The 23879-nt window shown below is 36.6% G+C and overlaps 1 protein-coding gene across 1 annotated transcript in view; it reads right to left on the reverse strand.

Moving 5' to 3' along the window:
• Nucleotides 1–23879, reverse strand: part of CNTNAP2 (contactin associated protein 2) — a 2098245-nt gene that overhangs the window by 1283486 nt on the left and 790880 nt on the right. The window lies entirely within an intron of this gene.

A 23879-nucleotide genomic window follows, 5' to 3' on the forward strand; every position in this document is an offset into this window, starting at 1 on the left:
CTCTTGACCTCAATTCACTGTGAGTTATCGCATGTTCAATCAGATGTGAAGTGTGACACATGACAATACTACTTTGACTTCAGAATGAATGGTTAGAAATAAGATATCCACGCCAAGAGAAGTAATAGTCCTACTGCATTTTACATGGGCCAGGATTGCAATGGTCTGGAAAACACGTCATACAGACGACTGGCTATAAAACAACAATAACAACAACAGAACCCATATATGAACATTAATTAAGACTCAAAATTTTACTCATACTCGTTAAACAATGGTCTCTACAGAATGGGTAATTAAAAGCAACAAGGGGATATGCTGGATTATTAGGAAAACAGACCAGCTTCTAGAACTTCTGGAGGTTCCTTGAACTTAAGTGACTCTTACGTAATCATGTAATAATTTTAGGATTTACATTAAAATGTTGCATCTATAAACCCGGGGTACTGGGAAGACCCTCAGGTTGTCTCACTTTTTAAAATTCACAAAACACTGCACAATGATAATATGAAATTCATTACAGTAATGATATTTCTAAGAATATGGAATAACATTCTTTCTTTGTCACCTAGTATCAGTGCCCTCTGACTGAAGTGTGTCCCACACCATGCTTTTCTCTGTACTCTCAGATTTTTGTTGGGGTGAAGATGTTCAGATGACTTCTGACTAGATTCATCTGTCCAGCCCTGACATAGTTAGAAATAATTTTTAAAGGCGATACTGTTAGAGAACTTGATGTTGATGACACACGATTCCTGGGTTTTTATAGGAAACAGAGTTGTACAGCATCATCCCGCTGCTCTGCATTTCCCCTCAAACCTGGACCTCTGGGTATATCTGAGTAGCAACAAATGCACTGGCAGTGCAGCAGAAGGCAGCCAAGACTGACTTTCTCCTCCAGGTAACAGCTTTAAACGGGTCCGCTCACATGAGAGCTCTGTTAATCAAGGAACCTAACCCGGTGGTTTTATGGGAGATGCAGTGCTCCCATCAAACAGTTAATAAGCAAGGTCAAGCCACAGGTTGCCCACATCCATCATTCCAGGCTACATACTTTCAAACACCATTACCTCTCTATTGTGTCATTATATATTCATCCTAATTAGGTATTCAAACTCCAGCTTCACACTCTTTCAAGTAAGTCTACAGAACAACAAAGAAATATTCTAAAATAGGTCATAAAAAATATTCTAGAACAGTTTATATAAATATTCAAAAGGCTTCACTGGCATTTTGGTACTTATTGCATGAAGTGTGAAAAAACACACACACACACACACACCCTGAGCCTAGGATTCAGGATCGTCTAGGATATACACAAAGTCTATTTCTCCCAATTATCTACCATCACGCACAGGCATTACATGTTTCACCTACACTAATTACTCCATTGTCTTAGTCCTAACTGTCTTATGTTTTTCATTTCAGCCTTTTCTCATGCTATTTGCCATAACCTGGACCTTTCTCACCACTTAATTTTTTTCCTAGCTTAAGCCTATCTATCCTTGAAGACCTACATTAACAACTCTCTCTTTTATAACTTTATTTTGACTACAACTAATTTGTTGTGAGCCCTTCTGATTCTGAAACACCACTACTGTACAGAATACTTTCTTCTTTGTAGTGTAAGAATTCACACAATTGTTTTGTTCTCATACTGTATTTCAAGCATACTGAGTTGGGACCAACTGTTTTTATTTATCTGTATTCCCTTCAATCTGGATTTCTGACTTACATATGCTAGGCAAATGGTACTGAGTGTAAAATAAATAAATTGAAAAATAATACGTTAATACCAACATCATGATGAATATTCTAATATTCACCTATTATACTAAACACATGAAGTTTAACCTATTAAAGGAAAGCCTTTCTAGGAAAGTTATATAGATATTGATACGGGTTCTTTTCTTTTGACATTAGCTTCGTGTTTGTTTTTGCTTCTGCTGTGAATTTTTAAAATAGCATTCTCAACTTGTGAGATGTCATCTAGAGAACAAAGCCTTCCATCAGAACTGCCGTTCAGTCAACTATTATAAGCCTTTGTTGAGTGTCAGAAGGTCAAACAGCATATAAGACAAACCCAAGGAGATGGCACCACACCTGAATACAGGAACATTTAGAAATGCATTTCTACACTCAGCTACTGCTGGTTACACAAGAGAGAAAATACTTGCTTCGTTGGAGGTATATTTTTAAAGTGCTATGAGGGTTTTAATGTGAATTTTCAATTGGTCAGGAAATTCCCAGTACTACTTTAAAAGTATAGAAGTTACTATAAGAACAACAGAGATTTGCACAAACTATTGTTTCACTCTTGGGTTAAAGTGTCTCATTTTCATTATGCTCTTTTTTTTTTGCGGTACGTAGGCCTCTCACTGTTGTGGCCTCTCCCGTTGCGGAGCACAGGTTCCGGACACGCAGGCTCAGCGGGAATGGCTCACGGGCCCAGCCGCTCCGCGGCATGTGCGATCTTCCCGGACCGGGGCACGAACCCGTGTCCCCTGCATCGGCAGGCGGACTCTCAACCACTGCACCACCAGGGAAGCCCTATTATACGTTCTTTACTCAGAGCCTATAACAGTACTCAATGAAAAGGCATTTGAGACTTCCCTGGAGGTCCAGTGCTTCAGACTCCGTGCTCTCAATGCAGGGGGCATTGGTTCGAGCCAATGGTCGGGGAGCTAAGATCCCACATGCCACACGGCACGGCCAAAAAAAAAGAAAAGACATTTGTAGCAAGGGAAGATAGATAATATTGGGTCACTCCAACAAAACCAGGCAGCTGATCTTCAGTTGGTAATTATACAAATTATCTATGAGGTATTAGAACTATGATTCTCAAGGCAAGGATTGAAAACATTTTTTCAGAAGGGGATACCTATTGGTCAAGGAAACTAGCAAGTTCTTAAACGCTATCATGTCTTTAGCTTACCAAAATTTAGAAAACACCTGATTCTTGTTCGATTTCTTTTTTTAGCTGGGCTTGTTATCCAAACACTTAACTATTTCTTTAACTGGTTCAGAAGGTCAACATTTTATTTATTTATTTTTATTTTTATTTTTTTAAACATCTTTATTGGGGTATAATTGCTTTACAATGGTGTGTTAGTTTCTGCTTTATAACAAAGTGAATCAGTTATACATATACATATGTTCCCATATCTCTTCCCTCTTGCGTCTCCCTCCCTCCCACCCTCCCTATCCCACCCCTCCAGGCGGTCACAAAGCACTGAGCTGATATCCCTGTGCTATGCGGCTGCTTCCCACTAGCTATCTACCTTACATTTGGTAGTGTATATATGTCCATGCCTCTCTCTCGCTTTGTCACAGCTCACCCTTCCCCCTCCCCATATCCTCAAGTCTGCTCTCCAGTAGGTCTGTGTCTTTACTCCTGTCTTACCCCTAGGTTCTTCCTTGTCTGTCCTGTTTCCTCATTCAAGGCAGTTCCTGAGTTAAAACCATAGTGACCTGTGCAACCCAGGTGGAAAAATCACTGTGTATTAATCTCATCAAATAAGTGTGAACGGTGCAGTGTAGGGCACGTGGCAAGGTGGATTCTGGGAGGGGAATGTCACAAGGCAAGGAGGTCAATGTTCTCCTTCACAGCGGTTCAATTTTCAAAAAAGAAAGTAGGCTTGTCCTCTAGCTCTATACCTTCTTGGAAAATTCATACCTAACCAGTGTATTTGGTACTTTTATTGGATATAATATGGATTATACATAGGAATTAGTAAGAAAAATTATCCAAAATTTGGAATTAAGGTATAAGAATAATGAGTGTGCTAAATCCCACTAAAAAATTCAACTTATTATAGATTACGGAATAGAACCCTGGTTCTATAAAGACAGGTGTTAATTTATAGAAGATTAATACATTTCCATCTAATAGAAATAATGGCTCTGTTATAGATTTATTGCCTTGTACAACATTAAACAATTTTGTATCTAACTTATTTTGACATTCTTTCTTTCACTGACCATATACAGTGTTCTCTCAGATCTTTTATTTTTTTGCGGTACGTGGGCCTCTCGTTGTGGCCTCTCCCGTTGCAGAGCACAGGCTCCAGACGCGCAGGCTCAGTGGCCATGGCTCACAGCATGTGGGATCTTCCCGGACTGGGGCACGAACCCGTGTCCCCTGCATCGGCAGGCGGACTCTCAACCACTGCGCCACCAGGGAAGCCCTCAGATCTTTTATTTTTAGAACCAGCTGTAGCATCCTTCAGCCTTCTTTATTAATGAGTTAAATAAATCTTTGATAAATGCTCACCGTATATTTGTATAAGAATCATGTTTTTTTAGTATATGTTATTTGAAATGTATACTTGGGAAGTACATTGTAAAAAGTTGTTCAGTGAAAATAGTCAGTTTACTGCCATTTATTTACTGTTTCTTAAATCTTTTGCATTTTATCAAAAAATCTATCTTATAAGGAGAAGAGATTGGTGGTTACCAGAGGGGAAGTGAGTCGGGTAAAATGCGTACAGGGGTCAATTTTATGGTGATGGATAGAAACCAGACTTTCGGTGGTCAGTCCGCTGTAGCATACACAGAAGTCAAATTATAATGTTGTACATTTGAAATCTGTGTGATGTTATAAATCGATGTTACCTTAATAACAAAAACGAAAAAACAGTCTATCTTTAAATAGAAAACTGAGCGGGGGATATTGAAAATTTAAAGGGAATTTAAAATACCAAGTTCTACTCGAGATACTTTCGGGAAGCATTTTACAGAGTTTTCATCTGCATGGGAAAATGCCATTATATAATACATAGAAACAACAGAATAATATGATAATTTCAATAACCCCGCTGCAGAAAGAAAAAATGCAGCCTTTCAGAGCTGCATTATAACAAAGGGCATTCTATTAACGTTACACGTTAGGAAAAGGCTGCCGTATGAAGCGTTCTGGTTTATTAACACGTGCATAAGGTTGAGGAATGTAATGTGAAGCCAGTGGTGAAGGTGGGTGGGTTGGGGGGATGACTGAAAGGATGGAGGCAGAGAAGGGGAGACGGAAGAGAAAAGAAGAGTATGATGGATGAAGCAGAAACAGAGGGACCGAAGGAGGAGAAGAGCTCTTGTAGAATGTGTCAATTCACTTTACCTACAGTGGGAAAAGAGGACAAGGAATCCTTTAAATTGATTTTTTTCTTCACTAGCTTAAATGACCAAGCTATGGCTAAGAGTTAAACTGGCCTAACGCTTCTAGGGCAGCACCAATCATCAGTCTTCCTCCCTGCAGTCTCTCCAGCCTCCACATTGCCCCTGGACTGTAGCCAGATTTTTCTCTGCGGGCCTGCCCTTCTGAGCACGGGGACCCTTCCCAGCCACCTCTACGGCATCCAAGTGGAACTTCTCTCTGGTCCATTCTTTCAGATTTCTACTTTTGATTGCCAAACCACTAGCTAGTCTACAAACTATTTGATGCTTTATTAAGCTAAGTGTTCTGTAAGAAGTAATATGGAACTCTGTAGCCTCCCGGGGTAGGGGGGGAAGGCCTTCAATAGAATGAGGAATTTGAAAACTGAAACTTTAGACACTTTGGCAAGTCAAAGAAGAAAGAATTTATGTAAAGGGCCGATCTGTCACTATACCTTCAAAATGACCTATTTACTCTTCATACAGGACCCGTTCTTATTAAGAAGTCCTGGGAACAAGTAGTCTGTGTGGGTTTACGATCATTTAAAACTTATACTTTATTGTCTTTTTCAGTTCAGCTATTTCAAAAATTATCTACAGCAAACTTTATAATGGGCAAGAGGGGGAAAGATTTGAATAAAGAAATGTTTGATTCCTTAAATCCACAGAATGAGGTATTGTTGAGATTTCTTACCATGCTAAGTACAGGAGCCCATTTGGCTTGAACTCAGAAAAAGAAAAAAGACACGTGCATTTCACCAATGACACTTAGACAAGCAATCAGACAGTAGATTAAAAGATTGCCACCGCTCACCGGTTTTCCGTGCTTTTATCAACTGTGGGAGCTAGCGAAGTTCTACTCAAATTAGCACTGATGTGTCAGAAAAGTTTTTGAAAAGTCGCACAGCTTTCAATCTCCTAGAACTCAAATAGAAAATAATCAAATTTCTAGTGTTCCCAAGGGGTGAACACAGAGCACAAGCAATGAAAATCAGGTAAGTACCGTAAAAATATTCAATTAGAGACTTTGCAACTAGATCTACCTTATAATAATGTCTACTGCTATCTAGAAGAGGTGACAGTTACTTTGCCTGTCATTCCTAAGAAGGAAGAAATTGAGGGCTGGTGTACTAGCTTCTAAGTTCTTACTATATTTAGACAGTATACCTTGGAGCCATATGCCAACAAGTTGGTTACATACAAGTTAGAATTTAAGTTCGGTGGCAGTGAAAGGAAACAGAAGGTGGTTTATGAGATTTCTAGGACCTCTCTTTTCTATATTTACAATATTTCTGGTGTTTTTAATCTTTCTTAAATTAGAAAGAATACAGCTTTCAAAAAAGCTGAAGAATGTGAAATGTATATATTGATACAATAACAATTCAATGACTCAAGCCCATTTTATCTTCAAAAACATATAAACAACCAAGAATTACTACAACCTACACATTATCATGTACACAGTATTACATCACTGAGATTCTCCTTTATGAACCTAGACATCCTGTCAGCATCTCACTGACGGAGCCACTGAACGTGAGCATTTGGCCATGAAGGTTGTATTATGACCACTACCACTCACTAACCATCATGAGTTTCTAGATATTTCAATGGCATGGTGTTTTTAAACGGATAATTTTTTTAAAAATCAGGATGATTCTCTTTTTTGGATGATGCCAGCATTTTGGCTACAGAATAAAAAAATGATCACCTATTGCATTTGAAGACAAAATAATATAATATAATTAAAAATAAGAAGGGCCAGAAACGTCCTAAGAACTTCTCATGTTTTCTCACTTCTCCCAGCAACTTTATTACACCCATTTTACAGATCAGGATACTGAGGCTGAATGTTTTAGCAGTGTGCCCAAAGGCACTTTGCTTATCATTTCTATGCCCTTTAACCCTGACCTAGTCCTGAATCAGACAACCATTAAACTACCTTAACCATTCCTTTGTCTCCTGTTTTCTAAACTGTGTAAAAAGCAAATACTATAAGAATTACAAAAAACAAAAGCAACAAAACACTCTGCAGGAAGCATCCATAAACATTCACTGAACACAATTAAAGTTAACAGATTCACTGAAATGATTTAAGAAGTTAATTCCTTAGCATTTACAAAAAACTTTTACATGACATTGTTAGCACTTTTTTTTTCCATTTGGCATTAATAATCTTAAAATTATGAATCAATTTGTCAGGTATCTCAATTAGAGCAGCCAACAAAAGGGAATAACATATTTGCATGATTTCCTGAATGCTGTATACAAACAGCTGAAGAGTCTAGGGGCTGATTATAGAAGAGTGGGTATTATTTAGGCCTCTTCTTTCTATTTTGTTTCCTGTTGCCAAGACTTGAGACCTTTCACTACTGATTAACACTCTTTCCACCAAAGACTGGCAGGGGAGCTGAACGCTGATTGATTCGGGCAGGGAAGCTAAATCAATCCACTTTGGTGTGTGGACAGCTGTGGTGGGTGAAGGGGAGTTGATGGGAGAGACAGCATTACAGAACTAAACATTTTGTGAAAACCAAGGAGGAAAGAGTGAATATTTGGATAACTCGATAATTTGTGAATTCCTTTTATCCATGCTATGTCCTCTCTTTCGAGCTACCTAAACAATAATGTCATTTGCTTCTATAAAGTTAACTTATTTATTTGTTGTTGGATGATGTAATAAAAGTCTCCATGATTACTGGTAAAATATAAGTTATTGTATCAGTGACTATAAAATAGAGCATAATAATTATTTTATAATAGTATTATATTATTATTTTATAATAATATAAAATAGAACTGAACAAACCAGTGTAACAGAAATGACTGAGTTTTACTTTAGAAAAGCAGGACATGCACTGTAGCTAAATATATGTTTTAATTGGAAACTTTTAACCTATCAGGAATGCAGATGTTATAGAGTTTTTTATATTATACCCCTGAAGTTTGAATTCCTGCTGGGAAAATGCATCTATTTAGAAATATAGAAGAGTTAACATTAAAGTGAGCATAAATAATCCATAGATTGCTTTAGTGAGTTCATTTAATGATATCCAAGAACTTGGACTCAGAAAAGCTGTAGCAAGAGTCTCCTGGCGAAAAATACGGTTATCCTCCTTAATGTCACGTCACAAGCATCGTTTTTCCATTCATAACTCTTTGTGCTTCTAATACACAAAAATTTAGCACTATGCATTCATATTTTTAGCCTATCCCTCTCTTTATCTAAAATTCGTCCTCAATACAAAGGCATGTCGGATGAGAAAAAATAATTAGCTTTTTCTCCTCAGCAACTGGCACTGTATGTGGATCACAATAGATGCGGGGTTAATATATGACAGGATGCAGCTTTTGAGAACCTCACATACAGCTGGGGGAGTGTAGGTAGGGTTGAATAGTACCATGATACTCTGTATCTCACAAAGCAGTGAATGATTATTTGCTGAAGAAATTTTGCTCATAACATGTGCCATAAGTATTCAGAGGAAGTAGATGGGTATGGACAAAATATTCCAGGAAGCTTCCAAGAAAATGCAGGAAACAGAGATTGTGAAAATAGCTGAGCGGTGAGGCAAAGGAAAAACATTTTAGACAGAAGAACAGCCCGGATGAAAGTGCTGATATGAAGACAGGGTGTTTAGGGGACAGTATATTCGGTTAGAATTTGGTTGAAAAGGTTGCTTAATGCAGGGAAAATATAACCAAATGAAATGTTGGTGTCAGACTGAGGAAGTAGCACAAAGCTAAAAGGTTCGTCCTGATTCTGAAGACAAATGCGAGTTTTAACATTGTCTTCACTCCTCCAGCTCTGCTGTACCTCTCCTGAGGCTTAGTAAACATAATTGCAAACAGTATTCCAGGTCTGTTCTCAACAATGAGTAAAACTATCAGCTCATTCTGCCAAACTTGTCTTGAGCTTTTGGATCCATCAAGAAATAGGACCTATGACTTAAGAAAATTAATCATTCCATGCCTGGCTTGCTGTCATGTTACTGATACTTTGTAACATTCTTTTGCAAATAGATTGGATTATTTTTCTCTACCTATTTCTTTATGCTTATTTCCTTTTCCTTTTGGTCAAAAATAGCTTTAAAAGTACTTTTTAAAATAAGGGTCTATCAGTTTGATTTTTTTTTACCATCTAAAGAATTGTCAGGTATCTGCAAACATGGAGATTCCATCTTAAACACATTCCTCCAGGCCACTACAAAAATGTTTATAATGGTTCTAACACTGATAGGTCCCTAAAGGCTCCAGTATTTTAATGTACATAATCTGGGGCAGGATTGGGGAAATCTTTCATCCCAGTCTCTCATTTTCATTTCTAAGTCTGTTTTATATCCAAGTCAAAACATTCAATCTAATTACAAATAATGTTTTCAAAAGCCTTGGCATGGAAACTTCTCAAAGATGTTGCAAAAGTCTAATCTATTTCTTGACCAGCCTCAAGTATGATCAGATCTAGTTGCAAACCAATTAACTTTTAAATTTCCACAGAATTAAAATTCTCTAGGATTACTTTTGTCATTTACTTTCAAGTTCTAACTACATTTACAATTATTATTTAGGTTCAATTCTGAATTAAACTTTCACTTCTTCACTCTAATACTTTTTTCCTAAACTGTTATTTCTACATGTTCCTATTAAGTTATTTTTTAAATTTTGAAATGATTTCAAACTTATAGAAAAACTGCAAGAATAGTAGGAAAAACTTCTCTTCCCTCCTGAATTACTTGAAAGTAAGTTGCCAACATAATTTCCATCCTCTCCAAACAGTGTAATATTTAATTTCTACAAACAAGGATATTCTCCTATATAACCAGAATAACTTTCAAAATTAGATAATAACTTTCAAATTATCATTAAAGTTACTAATCTTACTTAGATTTCACCAATTATGCCAATTTCACCAATTATTCCCTTTAGGGAAAAAGATCAAGTTCAGACTCACATGTCACATTTAGTTTTTATGCATCATTAAATCTAGAACAGTTCTCATTCTTTCCTTGACACTTTTAAATCACCGACCAGGTTTTTATAGAATGCCCATCAATTTGGGTCTCTCTCATGTTTCCTCCCAAATTCAGGTTATACATTTTGGCAGGAATATCACAGAAATGAACCTTCCTACATACAGGTGGTGCATGATATCAATTTGTCCCATTACTGATGCTATTAACTTTGATCACTTGCCAGACTTCTCTACTATAAAGTTACTCTTTTTCCCATTTTAATTAATAACTATTTTGGAGGAAGGCACATTCAGATAATGTAAATATTCCATTCTCCCACCAAATTTTTACCCACTAGTTTTTGTATCCATTGCATTTCTTGGCAGAATTAATAATTGCTGCGATGCCTGCCATACTGTGATCTTTCTGATTCTCTCATTCCTTCTACCTAGCTTAGTTGCCCCTCTTCTGTAAGGAAAAGCTTTCTCTTCCCTTCATTTATTTATTCATGTTATTTATCACAAGAGAAACTCAAGGATTCTTATTTTAATATTAGAATCTGTTACTATCATTATTTTGATGTTCAAATTGTTTCAGATTTGTAAAACAGGATTCCGTTTAGACTAGCTCCTATGCGCTTTTGACATGTCATCATCGTTCTTGAGCACTTCCTTCCTTTCTGACACAAATAGATGTGTCAGACTCATCTTGTACTTTTCCTGGCTTAGCCCTGAAATTAGTCCCTTTTCCTAAGAAGCTGTGATCCATTAGGATCAAGATCCATTCAGGAGGTTTTTGAGTAAACATAACTTTCCTTAAAAAAAAAAAAAAAGATCCATTCAGGAACCAAGATCTAGATGCCTGGCGTGCTCAGTGCTATTGGAGTGGTGTTGCTTGCAATCCTTCCATTGGAAAGAGCTGCACATGCATTTATATCAATATGTATCTATATTCATCTATAAACATTGAAAACTGTAAAGTATATACCATAGTTTGTAAAGAGGAATCAGGAATGATTCTGGTGTAATACCCTGAAATTCAAGTTGATGGCTTTATCTCACCTCTGGAAAGCTAGGTTGACAATTTGTCCCACTGAGAGCTTTCATTAATGTTGTGGACAAGATCGATAAATATCCTATTAGATGGTGAGTTATTCTGTATGTCATTTTCCCCATTAAACAAAGCATTATTTTTAATCTGAAATGATCCATAATTAAATATACTTTCTCCCATTCAATTGAATTGCAAATTCAAGACAAATACAACTTGAAAAGCCCACTGGCTACAAATGATACCCTTCCAAAGAGAAATTATTAATTCAGCAAAACTCCAAGGAAAATAAGTACACAGTTCTGCAGCCAAGGTAAGCACACATACTGGATTGAGACTGTATGAAAAATATTCCTTTGCCAAAATTCTGCGATCTGATAACCAATTCTGTTAAAAACTACACGGCTTGATATTTTTAACCAGTGCTTTCCTCAGTCAGACATTAAGTTTTGGGGAGATCTCATGTTATATAAGCAGAATGAGAAAGAGCATCTGACGATTATCAGAGCATCACTCGTATTGTCTCACTTCAGTTCAAAATGATGCTTTCTGGGATCGCCTCCCACGTAAACTACTTGTACTCAAATCCTTGTACCTGGTCTACATTTGATGGAAGTCAAACAAAGTCAGTTAAGTTTATGTTTTAGATAAATATTTCAGTGAATCTAGAAAAGAGGACAAGGATTCAGAAAACCAGAGATCTAACAGAGATGAGAAGAATTTCTGGCAGGATGGAGAAAGGAAGAGTGCGGAGTGCTTGAAAGGCGAAGTGGTTCCCATTCTCAAGGAATTATAATGACAAATGGGAACAATTACACAGATTCATTATAAGGATCTAGATCATACGTGTACAGAAAACACACTTCCTTATTTGGAAGGGAACATATCCTATTAGTTTCCTTGGCATGAAAGCAAAGGAGACAATAATTGTATGACTGAGAATATTTGTGTTTATTCTCACAACGGAGTTGTAATTGGCCAGATATAGAATTCTAGGTTAGAAATAGTTTCTCCTCAGAATTTTTTTTTTTTTTTGCTGTACACAGGCCTCTCACTGCTGTGGCCTCGCCCGTTGCGGAGCACAGGCTCCGGACGCGCAAGCTCAGCGGCCATGGCTCACGGGCCCAGCTACTCCGCGGCATGTGGGATCTTACCCGGCCGGGGAACGAACCTGCGTCCCCTGCATTGGCAGGCGGACTCTCAACCACTGTGCCACCAGGGAAGTCCTGAGAACATTACTATTTTTAAGCCTTTCTTCCCTCTGTATAGTCTCTATTTCTTACAAATTTTAATTTTTTTCTCCACTTTTATTTTTTCCTCTTTTACTCCTCTTTCTTTTCTTTTCTTTTTTTTTAAATTAACGTGCAAGATTTCCTCAGATATCCATAAAGCTTTGTTTGGGGAAAATGAAGTTTAGAATCTTTATGATTTTCCTCATTAGCGGTGAGATTTGTAATGCAACTGGGTACATAAATCCTATATTCTAGGAAGAAGTCAGGGCTGGAGATAAAAATCGCAGAGACATCAGTGTTTAGAAGCTATTTAAAGCTATGGAGGTAAATAAACTTGTCTTGGACAAAAATACAGATTAACAAAAGGGAGGTCTCACGAAACCTTCTTTTCAAATGAGCCATGCAGTAGGGTTTTCTATGCATTATGACCCACGGTGGTTTCTTTAAACTAATATGTGGTATTTTGAACAAATTCACATTTAACTCTTCTACATATCTGCAAAATAATGAAGAGCTGTTCGTGCGTTTTAAGTGCTCCGTTTAAAGGCACTTAAAGGTCATAGAAAAAGGATATCAGAAATAGTTAAATCAAAAAACAACCACAATGAGAAAAATCATCTTTAAAAATAATAAATTACATTAATACCCATAAAATAGATTCCATTAATACTGACCAACATGGTGATTTCACATAACTTCAGATATGTAAAACTGCCTTTTATAATTGAGTACCTGAAAATAATCTAAGCTAAACAACCACTAATTATATTCTTGGGTGGAAGGAAAACAGCTGTATGATATAATAACCGAAAAAAAAACCAAAATCACATTATATGAGTTATTGATTTATAGCAGATATCATTCCCAAAATTTGCTACAAGGTTTATTTCTATCTTTCATGTGATAGTCACTATAAAATTTAAATCTATACAGCTAGAAAAAAATCGCTTTCCTAATTATCATAAAATTACACTTAGGAATTCATCAAACCTTTAATATTAAAACTTTGAAAGGAAACAAAAGCTTTCTAGTAGAACTTTAACAGTATTGCTCAAAATGTGAATAACACTGATCTATGCTTCAAACAATTCATAAAATCTCTCCCCTAAAAAGGTAAATATAGTGCAAGAGAAGAAACTCCAGTAAGATTACTTGCATTGTGTTTGAGAGAATCCGAAAAGTTTTAGAACAATGGTTATTTTTTAAGAAAGAATCAAATCCCAGTGCCAGTATTTATTACTAGTAACCTACAATGTCATATGTTCCTGTCCCCATACGTTGAACTTAAATAACTTTAAAAACCTTTTTCCGCTACCACCTGTATTGTTGGTATAGTAGTCTTCTACAGGAAGTTAGAGTATTCCCATGACGTGCACTGCCTGCTTAGCAATAGAAAATGATCATACATATAAGAGTACAAAGTAGGTCAGATACCAGAAAAATTCTGCCTTCCTTAAGGGTTTACATACCATGTCAAAAGGCATTGGTTGGGCCTCAAAAATAATAAACACTTTCTGAAATTGTCCATTGCAAACTTTTTCCTTTTCAACTAGAATAGTGAAATCATGACCCTTAAGATGTTAGTAGTAGCCAAGACAAAATGATGGATTTGTAGCACGACATTTTAAAAGATGTGTGGGTACAGAACAGAATATGAAAATCAAATCACTATCATTTATAATCTGTTGCAACTTGCTACCATGGGAGAAATACTTTCCCCGGAAAGAGACAAAATATCAATTTATTTTAAAGTATCCTTTGCAATTTCAGAGAGAAAATCCAAGCAAGTATTTAAAAATCCAGAGAATAAGTATTTTTTGTACAGTTTTGTTGCTAATTGTGGGTATTCACATTAGAGTAGTTAATTCTAACAAAAGACACTAACGTGACCACACTTTCTTTATATGTGTCAGATTTAATGACATTTGCTTTGGCAGTAGGAAAATCTGGGCTGTAAAATTATTATCTTTATTGTCTTTACAACACTTCTGGTTAGGAGTTATCACTCTAGGGTCAAAAAGAGTAGTCCGTCTTGTTTTTTTCTAGCTGTTCAGAATTTAAATTTTATAGTGACAATCACGTGAAAAAGAGAAATAAAACTTGTAGCAACCTTTTTTAACATTAACACACAGCAATACACATGTAAAAGCATTCATGTTTCTGAATATGTGTATCTAAAGGACACCATTGGCTCTTCACACTGCACAGTTATTCCATGGTACAGATTCATAGCAGAAACGCTTACAAGGGAGTTGTATGTGTATCTAATAGTATCGTTTCTCAGTTGGAGTCTTTTGCTTGATGTAATAGCAGAACCTTGAAATGAATTGTGTTTGCTGAGTAGAGAAAAGGGACAAACAAGAGCTATCATCATTCAGGCAGTAACAATACATTTATGTTAAGGCAATCATTTCTTCAACGTGAATTCTTATAAAGGCATTCAGCAATGCATAATCACTTCTCCCTGATGCCATTCACTTTGTTAGGCTCTGAATACACAAATCACCATAACAACATGGAAAATGAAGAAATATGATCACTTTGAGTTTTGTTTCTCAACCATCTCAGCACTTTTCCTGATTCAATATGTGCCCAATTGTTCCTACAAGTGAAATGGAGTGATTTTCACCATTATGTGGCTCTTTCTTCTTTAAAAGAACGTAGCAAAGTCTCTGGAGAGGTTTATGTATCCCCAGATTTTCTGAATCTACTCCCTTATTGCTTTTAGAAATTATTATTATTACAAAACATGAATTTGATGAAAACTATTTGGTTTGTAGCTTCTTTCTTCCTTAACAACCTTGAAAATTTTTCATTAGCTTTCAAAGTGTTCTGTCTCACAACAGTAATATTCTGATCAGGTCAAGATATTCTGCCCGAACATGTTACCACATTGGTGGGCGTTCTCCCTTTCTCTGCCCTCATTCTGACCTCTGTATTTAATGATATTGAAATGCTAACTGCAGATCAATGTCCTTCCTCTTACATTTGAATTAAATTCTCTTGTTATACTATGAAGCGATTTCAAATTCCAACATATTTTAAAGTTAATGACATTCCAAATTAAATGATTTATACTCATATACTACTTCAAAGGCTTTGTTCAAATTTCAATATTTCAACTACAATTATTGTTCAATTCTGACCTGGCCAAATCGAATTTCTCTTTTTTATGAATATACTTAGTTTTTTCTTTTACCCTGACTTATGTGAGTTATGTTTTTCCCTCCTAACTAGACTGAGATTTCTAAAAGATAGAAACATTCATCAATGTATTTCCCACAGAGCCCTGGAAATTTTCCTACAGAATGAAGAAAAAGAGAAGTGTGTGAGTGAGTGAGCGTGTGTGTGTGTGCAGGGAGAGGGGGCTCACACATGAACTAATTCTTGACGGCTGCCTATTTCTCCCAGAATCCTATGAGTATGGCACCACACTCGGCAGAACCAAAGTCTCCTTTGGCTGTTCTCACCTGTTTGTGGTCCCTTCTGAGAATAGTGCGGAAATCTGAGAGAACAATTTTCCTTTTGATTTAGCTCATGAGGTTTTCTTATTAACATTTTAAAACTAAATTATCACTACCCAAATACAAACAGATCACAAAATGTGTCTGTCAATCAAAACCTAAATGACTTCTAAGAACAATAGCAGAACGACAGAGTCCCACCACTCTTCTGATTGCACAGTTTCCCTGAAGAACCAAACTTAGTTAGGTAAGGAATGTTTAATGAGAAACAAAGTGTTCTTGGTGGAATATTACTTGGAACTCAGGAAAAGAGAATGTGTTGAAATCAGAGAGGAGGATAAAATCAGCCATGGAATAGAGTAGAATACTCTAAAATCAAACTACCTTGAAACAAAAACAACTCAGACTAGATATCTCCTTGCAGTTGTAAATGAAGAGTAAATTGGAACAAGGGAAAAAGGAATTGAAACACAAGTACCACCCATGCTCTTGTAAGGCAGATGTGCACTCAGTCCTCCACTGGGACAGAGGTTGTTTTTGCCATACGTTTGACAGGCTCAGATCAGTAGGACCACGTTTTGTAAAATACATTTTCCATGTGAATACGTGGTAGTAAGTGAAACTAAGTGTCCTGGGCAACTCATTCATTGAATAATTAGGTCTCAGCATGGATAATGCCAAAACTTTGAACTGACAAGCATTAAAAAAATGAAAAGTTGGCTCATAGGAACAAATAAACCCACAGAAGTTCAAATGTCATTGTAGATAAGATCTCTCTGTAAATATGGCCTTTTTCCCAGTCCCAGCCTCTGCCTTTTTGGTTTTTTTCTTAAGCGGAAGGAGCTGAGACCATTAAATATTAAATATGGCCCAAATATCAATATGGTAGCTTTAATCTGATATCCATGAGCCATGTAGACTTTTATTTTACCAGGAAAACTGAAAAATAGTTTTATAAATAAAAACTTTTCAACATTTTGCTTAATTGACATAAAATACATATTTTGAAAATAAATGTTATGTTTTTGATAATAAAACAATTTTTATATTACTTCAATTTATCAAAATTTCAGAGCTAAAGTGGTATTCCCTTTCTCTCTCACTCTCTTTGTTTTACTGAAAGTATTTCACCAAACAGAAATCGCCTTAATAAATTGAATCTGTGTGTCCTTTGGTGGAACACTATAGTTCAGAAGAAATATCACTTTTAGCCAAGATGATTAGAAACATCCTCATGAAAATCCTTCGAGGTGGACTGAACTAATAACCAAATTCAGTAAAGTCGCAGGATACAAAATTGACATACAAAAATCAGTTGTGTTTCTATACATTAGCAATAAACAATCAAAAAGAGAAATTAAGAAAGCAATCCCACTTACAATAGAATCAAAAAAAAAATTTAGGAATTAATTTAACCAGAGGGGTGAAAGATCTCTACAATGAAAATTATAAGACACTGATGAAAATTGAAGAAGACACAAATAAATGGAAAGATATCCCACGTTCATGGACCAGAATAATTAATATTGTTAAAATGTCCATACAACACAAAGCCAGATATCTACAGATTCAGTACAATCCCTATCAAAATTCTAATGGCATTTTTCAACAGAAATAGAAAAAAAAATATCCTAAATCTTCTATGGACTCACAAAAGACCCAAAGCCAAAGCAATCCTGAGAAAGAAGAACATGTGCTGGAGAATTCACACTTCCTGATTTCAAAGTATATTATAAAACTATAGTAATCAGAACAGTATGATACTAGCATAAAAACAAACACATAGATTAATGGAACAGAATTGAGAGTCCAAAAATAAACCCATGAATAACAGTCAACTACTACTTGACAGGAGACAAGAATACTCAATAGGGAAAGGATGGTATCTTCAATAAAAAGTGTTGGGAAAACTGGATAGTCACATGCAAAAGGATGAAATCGGACTCTTATCTTACACCACTCACAAAAAAATTAAATTGACCTGGATTAAAAACTTGAAACAGTAAAAATCCTAGAAGAATGCATAGTAAAAAATCTTGACAGCAGTTCTGGCAATGATTTTTTGGATATGACACCTAAAGCACAAGCAACAAAAGCAAAATTAAACAAGTAGAACTGTATCAAACTAAAAATCTTCTTCACAAGAAAGAAGATCATCAACAAAATGAGAAGGCAACCCATAGAATGGGAGAAAACATTTGCAAGCCCTATATCTGATAAGGAGTTAATATCCAAATAAATAAGGAATTCACACAACCCAACATCAAAAAACAAATAATATGATTTAAAAATGGGCAAAGGATCTGAGTAGACACTTTACCAAAGAAGACAGGCAGATAAACAACAGATATATGAAAAGATGTTCAACATCACTAATCAACAGAAATGCAAATCAAAACCACAAAGAGATAACTCCTCACATCTGTTGGGATATCTACTATCAAAAAGACAAATGTTGGTGAGGATGTAGAGAAAAGGGAACCATTGTGTACTGCTAGTGGGAATATAAATTGTTACAGCCACTATGGAAAACAGTATGAAGATATCTCAAAAAATTAAAAATAGAACTATCATATGATCCAGCAACTCACTGTGTATATATCCGAATAAAATAAAAACAGGAGATTGAAGAGATATCTGCACCCCATGTTCATTGCAGCATTATTCAAAATAGCAAAGATAAGAAAATAACCTAAAGATGCATTCATTTGTCCATCTACAAATGAATGGATAAAGAAAAAGTGGTATATATGACAGAATATTATTCAGTCTTGAAAAAGAAGGAAATCCTTCCATTTGCAACAACATGGATAAACCTGGAGGACATTATGCTAAGTGAAATAAGTCAGATACAGAAAGACAAATGCTACATTTTCTCATTAATGTGTGGAACCTAAAATAATCAAGCTAATAGGATCATAGAATGAAATGGTGGCTGCCAGGGGCTGGGGAAAGGTAGAAATGGGGAGATGCTGGTCAAAAGATATAAACCTCCAGTTATACAACCAGTAAGTTCAAGCGATCCAATGTACAGCATGGTGACTACAGCTAACAATACTGTATTGTATACTTGAAAGTTGCTATGAGTAAATCTTAAATGTTCTCACCATAAAAAAGTAACTATGAGAAGCAATAGATGAGTTAACTAATCTTATTGTGGTAATAAGATTCAAAAATATACATTTCTGTATAATTTCAAAAATATAATTTAAAAATATATATCTATCATATCATCTTAAATTTATGCAATATGTCAATTATATCTCAATAAAACTAAAAAAAAAGAACTCTCTGCATCAGGAGAATTATGTATTAGACAGGCAACTTCTCTAATGCCTTTGATAAGGCTTTTATCAAACATAGGGTAGGCTTTCCAGGAGTACTCTGAGGTGACTTACAGATGGACTAGATGATAAACAAGAGTCCATTCAAAAAAATGATGTCAAAGAACACAGTATTCAACTTGAAAGCCCTCCCACTGGTCAAATTAGAGAAAATTTTGAGGAAAAAAAATATTGACAGTAATACACTATAACCCAGAGGATAATGGAAGAATCCAGGAGTACATATTGATAGCGAGGAGAGAAAGCTCTTCCTTACAATAATATCCCAGGTAATAAATGTAGAAGGAATGATGGAAATTAATATTGCCATTTAGCAAGCATCACAGTAATAAAAATCATCCCAATGCATGCTAAAATTAATAGACAAATGTTAGATGAAAAAGTATAATGAGAAACAGGATACTGACACAGTCTTAAAAGTATTTTCGCACTATGTACTTATTATAAAAGGAAACAACAGTAACTTTAAAGTAGAGAAATCACTTCAAGTGATCAATGTTAATGTTACCAGAAATGAGACACAGCGGTAGCTTGTGCCTCCTGATACGATGCACTGACAAGGATGTGGCATCATTTGCCACAAATGCATAAACTGAGGAAACTGTGGACAAATTCAAAATGAGCGACGTTCTAAAAACCAATTGGCCAATGCTCTTCACATTTATGAAAGACAAAGAAAGACTGAGGAACTGTCCAAATTAAAAGAGACATGGCAACTAAATGCAGTGTGTAGTCCTGGTCCAGAAAAAAGACATTGATTGGTCAAGTGATGAAATTTGCAAAAGGTCTATAGACTAAAGTGCTGTATCAGTGTTAATTTCTGGATAGTGAGCAATGTAATGCCATTATATAACGTGTTGACATTTGGAGAATCTAGGTGAAGGCTATATGGGAATTTTGTATTGTTCCTGTTAACTGTTAAGTCTGAAAGAATTTTGAAATGAAAAGTTAAAAAAGAATAAATAAAGATATTTCCAAAAAGCAAACAAAAAAGGTGGTGCTAGCTATACTGAGCAGCACACGAGAAGAAACTCCAGGAATCAGTGGCAGCAAAAACGTAAAATGTGTGCTTGGGAGAATGCGTCTGCAACAGCTATACGGTCCAGACTGTTGGATCTTCGATTATAAACTCAGGAATTTGCTTGTTTCCCAAAGGAGAGCCACCGAGAGCTACTTAGCCGGCCAATGACATGGTAGAGAAGAGTTTTGTAAGCTTGAGCAGTAGAGTGAATAAGGCATGGATTAGATAGGTCCGATTAAGGTCAGTTGGGAAGCCTCAATTATCTATACATACCTAGATGCTAGGCACTATAAATGCCTAAACTAGGGTGATGGTAGAATAGCCAAAAAAAAAAAAAAAAAGGGAGAGATTAAAATCATGAGGAAAAAGTGATTTGATGACATATACCATTTTATTTAAGAAGTCCACAGTAGACATTGTTATGCACTGACCAGATACCCCTCCATGAGTGAAGGGCTTATTTCCCCTTTGGAATTTCCATGGTGAAAGAAAGTCACTGTGTCCAAGATCACTTCCCTTTCCCCGGGGAAACTGCCTCCAATGACTATCCAAGTGGAATAGGAAGCCCCAATCCCATCTTCCCATTTTCAGACCAGTGCTGAAGGCCCATCCTAGATTTCAGGTGGTACTAATGAGTGAGCTGGAAGCTTTATTAAAAATCCTAGCTACACCACCATGCCACTGGTGGTTCTGGAAAAGTGACTTACCCTCTGCAACCTCAGTTTCCTCATCTGAAAAGGTTGATAATCATAGTTTGTACAGCTCAGTGTTGTTGAGAGTATATACTGAGATAATGCACACGAAGCTCACAATAATGCACCTGGCTCAGGTAAGCATTCAATATATATTAGCTTAAAATTATTACTATTACTATTTATCTATTTTATCCTTTTGTCATTAGGTGGCTCTTTTTACATTTTAATTCAATTTTTTACTTTCAAGGATTTTTATATTTTACATTTATATTTGATTTTACATTAAATTAAAAGTGTTTTATTACAGAAGTAATTGATATTCATTGAACAAAATTTTGGAAACACTGATAACAAACAAAAAAGATGAAATTCTCTATTATTTGAGACACTTCTTGGTTGCAAACAAAAGGAACCCTCTGTAGTTAATGTACCCAGAAAAAATTACTGGAGGGTTGTCAAGTAGCCCACTGTATCAACATATAGATGGAGAATTGGTTCAGAAAAGGGTCAGGATCTATGGAAGCTGGCAGCAAATAACACAGACCAGACTATGGCCTACTATGTCACCAATTGCCCCACTCCACTGGTCACTTGCTGTGGCCACTATTCCTGTACCTTGGCAACTTAGCATCACAGTCTCCCTATTCAAGTTCACAGGTGGAAATATCTAAGGTCACACATCCATGCCTCAGCAGCCAGAAGGCAGAGAGAGGAAACGTCTGCCTCCCTTCAGATTCCCTATTGGGAGGTAGGGCCTCCCACAACCCAAATTCATACAATAGGGGATTCACCAAAAATGGAAAGAGGGCCTTATCCCCTCCCCAACTCTCCCACCCCGTGATGTGTTACCCAGGCTTGATATCACTCACTGGCAAACATCATGTACTTCCATGTTTCTCTGCCTTTGCTTATGCTATTTACTTTAGACTCCCTGCTTTATCCATTCACCTTCTGCACTTTTCAAAATCATACTCCTTCTTTAAAGACCAAGATTCCTCCTTGGAAAAAAAAAAAAAAGAGAGTACACAGCAGCACAACTTCTCTCTCTTCTCCATCCTCCCTCCCTTTCCTTCTCTTCGGTTCCACAGGTAGTGATCCCAAGAGCACCCCCTCGTAAGGCCCTACATGTTCATCTCCATCTCAGAGTCAAAGTGAATCAATAACATAATCAAGAATGATCCTGAAGGTTCAAGCTTGGGTGAAAAGAGTCCTGGGATACCACACACCAACACGCTGGCAGACATGAAAAAGTGTGTGAGAAAGGAATACGGAGAGGAAAAAACGAAGAGTGGAGTTTAGAATGCTAAGATTGAGGAGACAGTGGGGTGGCAACATCCAGCAGGTAGTTGGAATACACAGGGCTCAAATTTGGGAGCAAGTTCGTAATAATGGATACAAACTTTGCTCTTTTCCACATAGAGAAAATAGTTCAACTCCTATTTTGAGTACTGCTGTTGCTGCCGCTGCTTCTGTTATCCTGTTAGGTAATCCAAATAGCCTAAGATCTATTATATGATTCCTGTAAGATTTCTTTAAACAAAATTTCCTTTGGTCTGTGTATTAGTCATGCGTTCAAACGGTCTAGCTGAGGATTTAGATTAGCATCTTGGACAAGTTTTGAGCAATGTTAAACCATTTCATCTGCTCAAAGATACAAGGTCTGCTTCTTTTTACAGCTTCCAATGAGATAAGAAATACCTCCCACCCAAATAAGTCATTTTAGTCAGGGACAATATAGAAGTTAGTGAAGCCCTGAATCTTAACAAGTAAGAAGTTCAAGCCTTTCAAAGAGAAATCAGGCTATCAGGGCTCAAACAGACATTTTGGGAGTAATTTAAAGTAATTTTTTCTGCCTGTGCGAAGAATGGAACCTCAGTGGTGCCTGTGATCTGAAAATAATAGAGAAAGCACATCCCGATCTATATGTAAAAGTAATACCTTGTTTTCTTATTCTGAGCACTTACCACAAGCCATTTTAACCAGTTTTTGTAAAGATTTTCTTTCTCTGGTAACTCGAATTTCAGAATTCAAAAATGTTACATTCCACATTAAAGTTTTATTCATTTTATGTGGCCATGAATCTTAATCGTGCACAAAGATATTTTCTCATATGGGAGCTTAACGGTAGGTACATTGAAAAGTGAACTTGAGAAGGTATATTTTCATTCATTCATTTACTCATTTGCTCAAATACTAATTGAACTAAACTCTAAATCACAGAATTTTAGCATGTGAGAGAACATTAGTGAAAAAACTGAGGCCTTGGTAAAAAGATAGCATCATGGGAATTCGGGCAAGACAAAATTCGTTGAGTGCCTTCAATGAACCTGCCACTGTACTATGCTAGGCTCTTTTTTTTTAAGATATTTTTTGTTGTTTTGATGTGGACCATTTTTTTTTTTTTTAGGTACCTGGGCCTCTCACTGCTGTGGCCTCTCCCGTTGCGGAGCACAGGCTCCAGACACGCAGGCCCGGCGGCCATGGCTCACGGGCCCAGCCGCTCCGTGGCATGTGGGATCTTCCCGGACCGGGGCACGAACCCGTGTCCCCTGCATCGGCAGGCGGACTCCCAACCACGGCGCCACCAGAGAAGCCTGATGTGGACCATTTTTAAAGTCTTTATTGAATTTGTTACAATATTGCTTCTGTTTTATGTTTTGGTTTTTTGGCCACGAGGCACGTGGGATCTTAGCTCCTAGACCAGGAATCCAACCCGCATCCCCTAAATTGGAAGGCAAAGTCTTAACCACTGGCCCGCCAGGGAAGTCCCTATGCTAGGTTCTTTACCAAGAGGTTTTCTTGAATTCTTGTCATTCCTCTATTGCTATAGGATGGTTGTAACTGTCTTATAACCAACCTACAGTTACCAGTAGTATTAAACAATGAAATTGAGACCAAAAGAGGCTAAGCAAGGCAAACGTCACATTGGTAAGTAACTTTTCACTTGTCCCTGTTACCTTTCCATGAATGTAA

This window comes from Phocoena sinus, chromosome 9 (assembly GCF_008692025.1).
Source record: "Phocoena sinus isolate mPhoSin1 chromosome 9, mPhoSin1.pri, whole genome shotgun sequence".
Classification (NCBI taxonomy): Eukaryota; Metazoa; Chordata; class Mammalia; order Artiodactyla; family Phocoenidae; genus Phocoena; species Phocoena sinus.